Here is an 11335-nt window from a genome sequence, read left to right on the forward strand (position 1 = left end):
GCCAAGAAATGCAGAGTCATGCATCTGTGGTGTGGTAATCCAAAAAAACTATATGCTTTGGGGGTGAAGGGCTGATGTGCACGGAGCAGGAGAGAGACCTTGGGGTGATAGTGTTTAACGACCTGAAGTTGACGAAACAGTGTGACACGGTGATAGCCAAAGCTAGAAGAATCCTGAGCTGCATAGAGAGAGGAATATCTAGTAAGAAAAGGGAAGTGATAATCCCCTTGTACAGGTCCTTGGTGAGGCCTCACCTTGAGTACTGTGCTCAGTTCTGGAGACCTTATTTCAAAGGAGACAGAGACAGGATGGAGGCAATCCAGAGAAGGGCGACCAAAATTGTGGGTGGTCTCCATCGAATGACTTATGAGGAGAGGTTGAAGAACCTGAAGGAGAGGAGGAGCAGAGGTGATATGATACAGACCTTCAGATACTTGAAAGGTTTTAATGATCCATGGTCGTCAACAAACCTTTTCCATTAGAACAATTTAGTAGAACTAGGGGTCACAATTTGAAACTCCAGGGAAGAAGACTTAGGAAATATTTCTTCACTGAGAGGATGGTGGATGCCTGGAATGCCCTTCCGGAGGAAGTGGAGAAGACTAAACACTGTGGGTCCCTAAAAGGCTAGAGGATGGGAATAAATAAAAAAGCTTAACTGGCACGGAGTGGCAGTTGCTACCCTTAAGAGAAGCATGGGGTAATCTACACGGAGCAGCAGTTACTACCCTAAAGAGAAACATGGGGTAACCTGCACGGAGTGGCAGTTACTACCTTGGGAAGATTGCTGGGCAGACTAGATGGACCATTTTATGCCGTCATTACTGTTACCTCCACAGAGAGGCCATTCCATACATCCTCTACTCTTTTTGTAAAGAAATACTTCTCTACCCTCTTTCCCTTTATCCCATGACCCCTTTATATTTATTTCTGTAACCCCTGGACTTGTAGGCCCAGAAAAAGGCTCCAGGAACTACACCCCAAACGCATTCTTAAGAACATAAGAACATAAGAAAATGCCATACTGGGTCAGACCAAGGGTCCATCAAGCCCAGCATCCTGTTTCCAACAGTGGCCAATCCAGGCCATAAGAACCTGGCAAGTACCCAAAAACTAAGTCTATTCCATGTAACCGTTGCTAATGGCAGTGGCTATTCTCTAAGTGAACTTAATAGGGATGTGAATCGTGTCCTCGATCGTCTTAACGATCGATTTCGGCTGGGAGGGGGAGGGAATCGTATTGTTGCCGTTTGGGGGGGTAAAATATCGTGAAAAATCTAAAAATCTAAAAATCGCAAAACCGGCACATTAAAACCCCCTAAAACCCACCCCCGACCCTTTAAATTAAATCCCCCACCCTCCCGAACCCCCCCCAAATGAGTTAAATAACCTGCGGGTCCAGCGGTGGTCCGGAACGGCAGCGGTCCGGAATGGGCTCCTGCTCCTGAATCTTGTTGTCTTCAGCCGGCGCCATTTTCCAAAATGGCGCCGAAAAATGGCGGCGGCCATAGACGAACACGATTGGACGGCAGGAGGTCCTTCCGGACCCCCGCTGGACTTTTGGCAAGTCTCGTGGGGGTCAGGAGGCCCCCCACAAGCTGGCCAAAAGTTCCTGGAGGTCCAGCGGGGGTCAGGGAGCGATTTCCCGCCGCGAATCGTTTTCATACGGAAAATGGCGCCGGCAGGAGATCGACTGCAGGAGGTCGTTCAGCGAGGGTTCCGGCGCCTCGCTGAACAACCTCCTGCAGTCGATCTCCTGCCGGCGCCATTTTCCGTACGAAAACGATTCGCGGCAGGAAATCGCTCCCTGACCCCCGCTGGACCTCCAGGAACTTTTGGCCAGCTTGTGGGGGGCCTCCTGACCCCCACGAGACTTGCCAAAAGTCCAGCGGGGGTCCGGAAGGACCTCCTGCCGTCCAATCGTGTTCGTCTATGGCCGCCGCCATTTTTCGGCGCCATTTTGGAAAATGGCGCCGGCTGAAGACAACAAGATTCAGGAGCAGGAGCCCGTTCCGGACCGCTGCCGTTCCGGACCGCCGCTGGACCCGCAGGTTATTTAACTCATTTGGGGGGGGGGTTCGGGAGGGTGGGGGATTTAATTTAAAGGGTCGGGGGTGGGTTTTAGGGGGTTTTAGTGTGCCGGCTCACGATTCTAACGATTTATAACGATAAATCGTTAGAATCTCTATTGTATTGTGTTCCATAACGGTTTAAGACGATATTAAAATTATCGGACGATAATTTTAATCATCCTAAAACGATTCACATCCCTAGAACTTAATAGCAGGTAATGGACTTCTCCTCCAAGAACTTATCCAATCCTTTTTTAAACACAGCTATACTAACTGCACTAACCACATTCTCTGGCAACAAATTCCAGAGTTTAATTATGCGTTGAGTAAAAAAGAACTTTCTCCAATTAGTTTTAAATGTGCCCCATGCTAACTTCATGGAGTGCCCCCTAGTCTTTCTACTATCCGAAAGAGTAAATAACCGATTCACATCTACCCGTTCTAGACCTCTCATGATTTTAAACACCTTTATCATATCCCCTCTCAGTCGTCTCTTCTCCAAGCTGAAAAGTTCTAACCTCTTTAGTCTTTCCTCATAGGGAAGTTGTTCCATTCCCCTTATCATTTTGGTAGCCCTTCTCTGTACCTTCTCCATCGCAATTATATCTTTTTTGAGATGCGGCGACCAGAATTGTACACAGTATTCAAGGTGCGGTCTCACCTTTTCAGTTAAAGCCTTCCTATTGAGCTTAATTCACCTGAGAATCCAAGATTCCCTGAATGGGCAGCGGGGGTGGGGCTGGAGAGGGTCTGGAGAATAAATCTAGGCCCTGTGCACTGAACTTAGCAAATCCCACTGTAACATTCTTGGAAACATGACTGATAATTACAGCAGTAATCACACCGGAAGCTTTCCAACATAACTTTTACTGATGAATATTCTTTACAGTTTGTTGTTTCAAATATGATGTTACAAATTTAATTTCTTTAGATTTCTGACCTTTCTTCTTTTATTTATTTATTTTCTGTTTTCATTTTACATATACTATCAAGTAAATTACTTGAATGAAACATATTTTGTAACTCAATATACAAGATCAAAATAATATAGACATCAAAAAATATCTATTAATTACATCCATGATTACCAAACTAGTTTCAAGGTCATTATCCTACGTTACAATGCATATACGCAGCCCACAGAATGATCCAAGATTATCACTATCTCAGGAAAACGAAACACAATTCATGGCCTGTGGAGTACAGCATTCTATTTTATGAAAGTCCTATCATAACAGTTTTAAGGAGTTACTAAACTAGAAACAGGTGAAGAAGTAACCACCCCCGTTTTATTTGATATAAAGGAGATCAGGGTTGGCATTCTGATAGTACATATGATTGGTTTTTGCTTTGTCTTTTGATACGTGGGGGTACATTGACTCCGTTGTTTTGCACTGTATTCCCTCTATATCCCATGTACTTGTGGTTGTTTTTCATGTTATACCATGGATTTATTATTGCGTTATATTCTGTACATGTACTATCTTTCATTCAATAAAAATTATAAATTGAAAAAAAAAAAAAGAAGATAGGAAACTCTTGGTGCTTTATCATGCATTTGCCCCAACTCCAGCGCTTGTGTTTTTTAGGGATGTGAATCGTTTTTCAACGATTAAAATTATCGTCCGATAATTTTAATATCATCTTAAATCATTATAGAACACAATACAATAGAAATTCTAATGATTTATCGTTAAAAATCGTTAAATCGTGTTAGTGCGCACTAACGGGAGTTAGTGCGCACTAACAGAAAATGATACAAATTGACACTTTCCAGGTCAGTAAAGGTCAGTTAGGAATGAATATGTATTCCTATTGGCTGGCTGCCCTCTTATCTATTGATGTTACCAAGGTTCCCAATGAGGTGATGGTTGGGGGGTTGGGAAATGGAAATGGAAACTCAGGAACACTAACAGAAAATGATACAAATTATTGACACTTTCCAGGTCAGTAAAGGTCAGTTTAGGAATGAATATGTATTCCTATTGGCTGGCTGCCCTCTTATCTATTGATGTTACCAAGGTTCCAACTGAGGTGATGGTTAGGGGGATGGGAAATGGAAACTGTTGGTAGTTGACAAAAAAAGTAATGTGATCAGTCAATATGACTAGAACTTGTGCCCTATCCCTGATACCAGGGGTGTTGTGATCTTCCTGCACACAGTGCCCTAACCCTGACACCAGGGGTGTTGTGATCTTCCTGCACACAGTGCCCTATCCCTATTAATACCAGGAGTGTTGTGATCTTCCTGCACACAGTGCCCTAACCCTGATACCAGGGGTGTTGTGATCTTCCTGCACACAGTGCCCTAACCCTGACACCAGGGGTGTTGTGATCTTCCTGCACACAGTGCCCTATCCCTATTAATACCAGGAGTGTTGTGATCTTCCTGCACACAGTGCCCTAACCCTGATACCAGGGGTGTTGTGATCTTCCTGCACACAGTGCCCTAACCCTGACACCAGGGGTGTTGTGATCTTCCTGCACACAGTACCCTATCCCTATTAATACCAGGAGTGTTGTGATCTTCCTGCACACAGTGCCCTAACCCTGATACCAGGGGTGTTGTGATCTTCCTGCACACAGTGCCCTATCCCTATCAATACCAGGAGTGTTGTGATCTTCCTGCACACAGTGCCCTATCCCTATTAATACCAGGAGTGTTGTGATCTTCCTGCACACAGTACCCTATCCCTATTAATACCAGGAGTGTTGTGATCTTCCTGCACACAGTGCCCTAACCCTATTAATACCAGGAGTGTTGTGATCTTCCTGCACACAGTGCCCTAACCCTGATACCAGGGGTGTTGTGATCTTCCTGCACACAGTACCCTATCCCTATTAATACCAGGAGTGTTGTGATCTTCCTGCACACAGTGCCCTAACCCTGATACCAGGGGTGTTGTGATCTTCCTGCATGCAGTGCCCTATCCCGCCTGCATTACTAGTGAGAGGCTGGCTTCACAGACAGGGGGGAGCTGCCTGACCCTCACTCCTGACTTCCCCCATGTCCCAGCCAGTGAATGGTGTGTGGGTGAGGGGGGGGGGGGGGGAGGATGGTGAAGTCTGAGACAGCTCCCTCCCTGCATTACTAGTGAGAGGCTGGCTTCACAGACAGGGGGGAGCTGCCTGACCCTCACTCTTCCCCTCCCCCATGTCCCAGCCAGTGAATGGTGTGTGGGTGAGGGGGGGGGGGGAGGATGGTGAAGGCTGAGACAGCTCCCTCCCTGCATTACTAGTGAGATGCTGGCTTCACAGACAGGGGGGAGCTGCCTGACCCTCACTCCTCCGGGGTGTTGTGATCTTCCTGCACACAGTGCCCTATCCCTGATACCAGGGGTGTGATCTTCCTGCATGCAGTGCCCTATCCCTATTAATACCAGGAGTGTTGTGATCTTCCTGCACACAGTGCCCTATCCCTAATACCAGGGGTGTTGTGATCTTCCTGCACACAGTGCCCTATTCCTGATACCAGGAGTGTTGTGATCTTCCTGCACGCAGTGCCCTATCCCTGATACCGGGATGTGTGCAAGAAGATCACAACACCCCCGGTAACCGGGATAGGGCACTGCATGCAGGAAGATCACAACACCCCCGGTATCAGGAATAGGGCACTGTGTGCAGGAAGATCACAACACCCCTGGTATTAGGGATAGGGCACTGTGTGCAGGAAGATCACAACACTCCTGGTATTAATAGGGATAGGGTACTGCATGCAGGAAGATCACAACACCCCTGGTATCAGGGATAGGGCACTGTGTGCAGGAAGATCACAACACCCCGGAGGAGTGAGGGTCAGGCAGCTCCCCCCCTGTCTGTGAAGCCAGCCTCTCACTAGTAATGCAGGGAGGGAGCTGTCTCAGCGTTCACCATCCTCCCCCTCCCCCTCACCCACACACCATTCACTGGCTGGGACATGGGGGAGGGGAGGAGTGAGGGTCAGGAAGCTCCCCCCTTTCTGTGAAGCCAGCCTCTCACTAGTATTGCAGGGAGGGAGCTGTTTCAGCCTCACCATCCTCCCCCCCCCCTCACCCACACACCATTCACTGGCTGGGACATGGGGAAGGGGAGGAGTGAGGGTCAGGAAGCTCCCCCCTGTCTGTGAAGCCAGCCTCTCACTAGTAATGCAGGCGGGATAGGGCACTGCATGCAGGAAGATCACAACACTCCTGGTGTCAGGGTTAGGGCACTGTGTGCAGGAAGATCACAATACTCCTGGTATTAATAGGGATAGGGCACTGCATGCAGGAAGATCACAACACCCCTGGTGTCAGGGTTAGGGCACTGTGTGCAGGAAGATCACAACACTCCTGGTATTAATAGGGATAGGGCATTGTGTGCAGGAAGATCACAACACCCCTGGTATCAGGGTTAGGGCACTGTGTGCAGGAGGATCACAACACTCCTGGTATTAACAGGGATAGGGCACTGTGTGCAGGAAGATCACAACACCCCTGGTGTCAGGGTTAGGGCACTGTGTGCAGGAAGATCACAACACCCCTGGTATCAGGGTTAGGGCACTGTGTGCAGGAAGATCACAACACTCCTGGTATTAATAGGGATAGGGCACTGTGTGCAGGAAGATCACAACACCCCTGGTGTCAGGGTTAGGGCACTGTGTGCAGGAAGATCACAACACTCCTGGTATTAATAGGGATAGGGCACTGTGTGCAGGAAGATCACAACACTCCTGGTATTGATAGGGATAGGGCACTGTGTGCAGGAAGATCACAACACCCCTGGTATCAGGGTTAGGGCACTGTGTGCAGGAAGATCACAACACTCCTGGTATTAATAGGTATAGGGCACTGTGTACAGGAAGATCACAACACCCCTGGTGTCAGGGTTAGGGCACTGTGTGCAGGAAGATCACAACACCCCTGGTATCAGGGTTAGGGCACAAGTTCTAGTCACATTGACTGATCACATTACTTTTTTTGTCAAGCTACCAACTGTTTCCATTTCCCATCCCCCATATATTGTCAGTGGGAACCTTGGTAACATGAATAAATAAGAGGGCAGCCAATAGGAATACATATTCATTCCTAAACTGACCTTAACTGACCTGAAAAGTGTCAAATTGTATCATTTTCGGAAAAAACGATTTTTTTACTAAAAAATCGTGCCAAACACGATTTTCTTCTCCTGCCAGACGATTTCAATCGTTAAGACGATAGGGCACACGATTCACATCCCTAGTGTTTTTAACATAATAAATTGTTGCCGTCTCCTCTGAGTTTGCCTCGCAAGATCGGGGAAAATTTGTACCTTATGGTTAAGGAAAGAGTGATAGGTATACTACCTCTTAAAAACCCATTCCCTATCTGCTTCCAGGAGAAAAGTTACTATCAAAGTTGATGGTATTGCTAGATTTTCATCTGTCTGTTGTAACACAGCTGATACATCCAAATTCACAGGTTCCTTCGGTGTCAATATCTGGAAATCTCTTTCTTCAATTTGACCTTTCTTATTTACCGGGATAAAACATGCCTTTGAAATAATGGGTAGCGTTTCTTCCATGATTTTTAATGTTTCCATCATGGGGAGGTAGATCTTCAAAAAATACGCAATCGCGTACTTTTGTTCGCGCACCAGGCGCAAACAAAAGTACGCTGGATTTTATAAGATACGCGCGTAGCCGCACGTATCTTATAAAATCCGGGGTCGGCGCGTGCAAGGGGGTGCACATTTGTGCAACCTGCGTGTGCCGAGCCCAGCGCGCGCTGCCTGTTCCCTCCGAGGCCGCTCCGATTTCGGAACGGCCTGGGAGGGAACTTTCCTTCGCCCTCCCCCCACCTTCCCCTTCCTTCCCCTACCTAACCCACCCCCCGGCCCTATCTAAACCCCCCCTTACCCTTGTTTCATGATTTACGCCTGCTAAAAGCAGACGTAAATCAGCGCGCGCCGGTCGGCTGCCCCGCTCCGTGTTCCGGTCCTGGGGGCTGGTCCGGAGGCCGCTGCCACGCCCCCGGAACGCCCCGGGCCGAAACCACGCCCACGTCGCCGCCCCCGAAACGCCGCGTCATTCCGACACGCCCCCTGACACGCCCCTTTAACGAAGCCCCGGGACTTACGCGCGTCCCGGGGCTCTGCGCACACCAGCGGCCTATGCAAAATAGGCGCGCCGGCGCGCAGAGGTTTTAAAATCCGCCCCATAGCGTCTCCATAAATCTTTGGGAGCAGTAAATGGTACCTTAAAGAAATTTATACATCTAAGGTTTTTTGCCCGAATCTGATTGTCCAAGTTTTCCACTTTTAAATGGAGAAATTGATTTTCTTTTATTAATTATGTTGAATATTTGTAGCACTGTCCATTTTCACTTGCAATGATTGTATTTTTTTGATTGTTTTCCAATATCCCTTTCTCTGCTGTGACCAGACATTTATCCATTCTCTCTACTTCTTTAGTAGTATTACACATTTGTATACATATATTTGTATTTATAACCTGGATTGCGTACCATAAAGCTTCAAGAGAAAAGATTTGAGGCCTTACCAGCTCATGATAGTGTCCATGATTACCAATATTTCCATCCGAGTGTTCCAATGTACTTCTCTCCTGTATCTGTTGTTCCTTTTCTACTGCAACTACTCCTACCACCCGCTCGGCATGGATAGGAGGTGAGACTACTTCTCCCAGCAGCCCGGGCTCCAGAAGAGGTTCTCGCGGGAGGCTCGTCTCCAGTACCCGCTCTCCTCCTCGTTGCTGACTGGTGTGTCTCTTGGCGGGATTCATAGGAGGGGATCTTTCCTCCTGCGAAAGTGATGTAAGTAGTTCAGGGCTTGACTCAGGCTCTTCCTCCCCCCAGTCCAATGCCAGCAAACTCACCGCCGGAACTTCAGCTTCTCCGCGGTGAATGTGAGCGTCCATAGGGCCCACAATTGACCGGGCCAAGGGAGGCTCTGAAGCTATGCACTCCCTCGCCCTTCTCTTGCGAGCCGAGTGTGGCATGTATTCAATCAGGAAATCAAAGAAACGTTCACACACATCTCACCGTGTCACCATCTTGGATCGAGCAAGACTGTGGATTTCACATTTCTTCTTTTAAGAAGATTTTATTTATTTTATATTCTGCTTTTTGGCAGTTCCAAGTGAATTATATTCAGATACTGTACAAATTTTCCTATCCCCAGAGGTCTTATTGTCTAAGTTTGTACCCAAGGCAATGGGGGTAAAGTGACTTGCCCAAGGTCACAAGGAGTGGCAATAGGATTTGAACCCTCGCTTCCTGGTTCATAGCCTAGTGCTGTAACTTCTAGGCTACTTCTCCACATTAATGGATCAATTGAACTCCAATTTGTAAGTCCAGTTTCTTCTAATTTCCAATCAGTTTGAGTAGTTTGTAAATTCCCTCCCAACTGATAAAAGATTGTCCCTTTAGATACATTTGTTAATATCATAAACACAGTCCAAATAACTCTTACCTTTCCTGAAGTCTTTTTCTTGCTCTCTCTTTTTTCTCTGATAATGCTTGATGGGTAGTAGGTTTATGCCTCTTCTCCTCTCATCTCCAATAGATAGTATAAACCTATGGATAGAACCAAGAAGTCTTCTTCTTTCACCTTTACTCCTTCCTCTTGGAATGGATGAAGACCCATTCCTATCTCAAGGAACAAAAACGGTTCCAAAATATGGTCTCTAACAGAGAAAAGGCTTGCTGACTCCTTTTTGAACCCAAGTCTCTCCTAGAGGCCTCAGAGGCCTTCCTCCTTAAAAATAAACAAAACCAGGGAACAACCCAAGGACATGTTGTCCTTAGAAGGTTCAACTAAAAATTCCACATCCTAATATGGTAGTAGGGGTTATATACTCTATACACATGGCGAAGCTAAGAATCCCACACTAACTTCTCTATTTTGTCCCCATAACAATGGAATATGCCTTTTAGCTTCTAGTAGAGATCTGATAGGATCTCTATATTTAAAATAATTATATCCAGGGCCTGCGCAACCCATTATGCAAACCGTGCACTTGCACAGGGCGGCAGCTCCAAGGGGGCAGCGGTCTGGGCCACCCGCAGCCAAATTGGAATGGAGGCTACAGGGTTGCCCAGCGCATTCCACCCCGTCAGCAGCCGAAGTAATGAAAAGGCTGGCAGATTGCCCGCAGCATAGGAACCACTAAAGGAGGCTTGCCAGCTCAAATTTAGTTATTGGATTGGGCAGAGGAAACCCAAACCCCTGCCCAATCTGATGCATCAACATATTGCTTTCCCATGCGAGTCGGCAGCAGGAGTTGCAACAGCAGCATTTGAATGAAATCATGTCCTCCTGCCACGGGGCCAGTCTTACAGGAAGAGCTGCAAGATTGCGAGACTAGCCCCGTGGCAGCAGGAGATGAAGTCATTCAAATGCTGCTGCTACTAAAATGGTCAACTGGCTTCATAATAAAGCATACAGGGACAGACGTAAAGATAAGAACATAAGAAATTGCCATACTGGGTCAGACCAAGGGTCCATCAAGCCCAGCATCCTGATTCCAACAATGGCCAAACCAGGCTACAAGAACTTGGCAAGTACCCAAACACTAAGAAGATCCCATGTTACTGATGCCAGTAATAGCAGAGGCTATTCCCCAAGTCAACTTAATTAATAGCAGTCAATGGACTTCTCCTCCAAGAACTTATCCAACCCCTTCTTAAACCCAGCTACACTAACTGCACTAATCACATCCCCTAACAACAAATTCCAGAGTTTAATTGTGCATTGAGTGAAAAAGAATTTGCTCTGATTAGTTTTAAATGTGCTACTTGCTAACTTCATGGAGTGCCCCCTAGTCCTTCTATTATCCGAAAGTGTAAATAACCGATTCACATCTACTCGTTCAAGACCTCTCATGATTTTAAAGACCTCTATCATATTCCCCCCTCAGCCATCTTTTCTCTAAGCTGATCAGCCCTAACCCCTTTAGTCTTTCCTCATAGGGGAGCTGTTCCATCCCCTTTATCATTTTGGTCACCCTTCTCTGTACCTTCTCCATTGCAACTATATCTTTTTTGAGATACGGCGAGCAGAATTGTACACAGTATTCAAGGTGCGGTCTCACCATGGAGCGATACAGAGGCATTATGACATTTTCCGTTTTATTCACCATTCCCTTTCTAATAATTCCTGTTTGCTTTTTTGACTGCTGCAGCACACTGAGCCGACGATTTCAATGTGTTATCCACTATGACATCTAGATCTCTTTCTTGGGTGGTAGCACCTAATATAGAGCCTAACATTGTGTAACTATAGCATGGATTACTTTTCCCTATATGCAA

General features: G+C 46.8%; 1 long non-coding RNA gene across 1 annotated transcript in view; it reads right to left on the bottom strand.

Moving 5' to 3' along the window:
- The window catches only part of LOC115093302, a 33893-nt gene extending 24299 nt beyond the window's left edge, over positions 1 to 9594 (bottom strand). The window contains exons 1-2 of the long non-coding RNA XR_003857273.1: positions 9498 to 9594; positions 8569 to 8826 (exon numbers count right to left, since the gene is read on the bottom strand). This is a non-coding gene — a long non-coding RNA (uncharacterized LOC115093302). The remainder of the gene's footprint in view (positions 1 to 8568; positions 8827 to 9497) is intronic.
- Between the last annotated feature and the right edge of the window lie 1741 nt (positions 9595 to 11335).

This window comes from Rhinatrema bivittatum, chromosome 6 (genome assembly GCF_901001135.1).
Source record: "Rhinatrema bivittatum chromosome 6, aRhiBiv1.1, whole genome shotgun sequence".
Lineage (NCBI taxonomy): Eukaryota > Metazoa > Chordata > Amphibia > Gymnophiona > Rhinatrematidae > Rhinatrema > Rhinatrema bivittatum.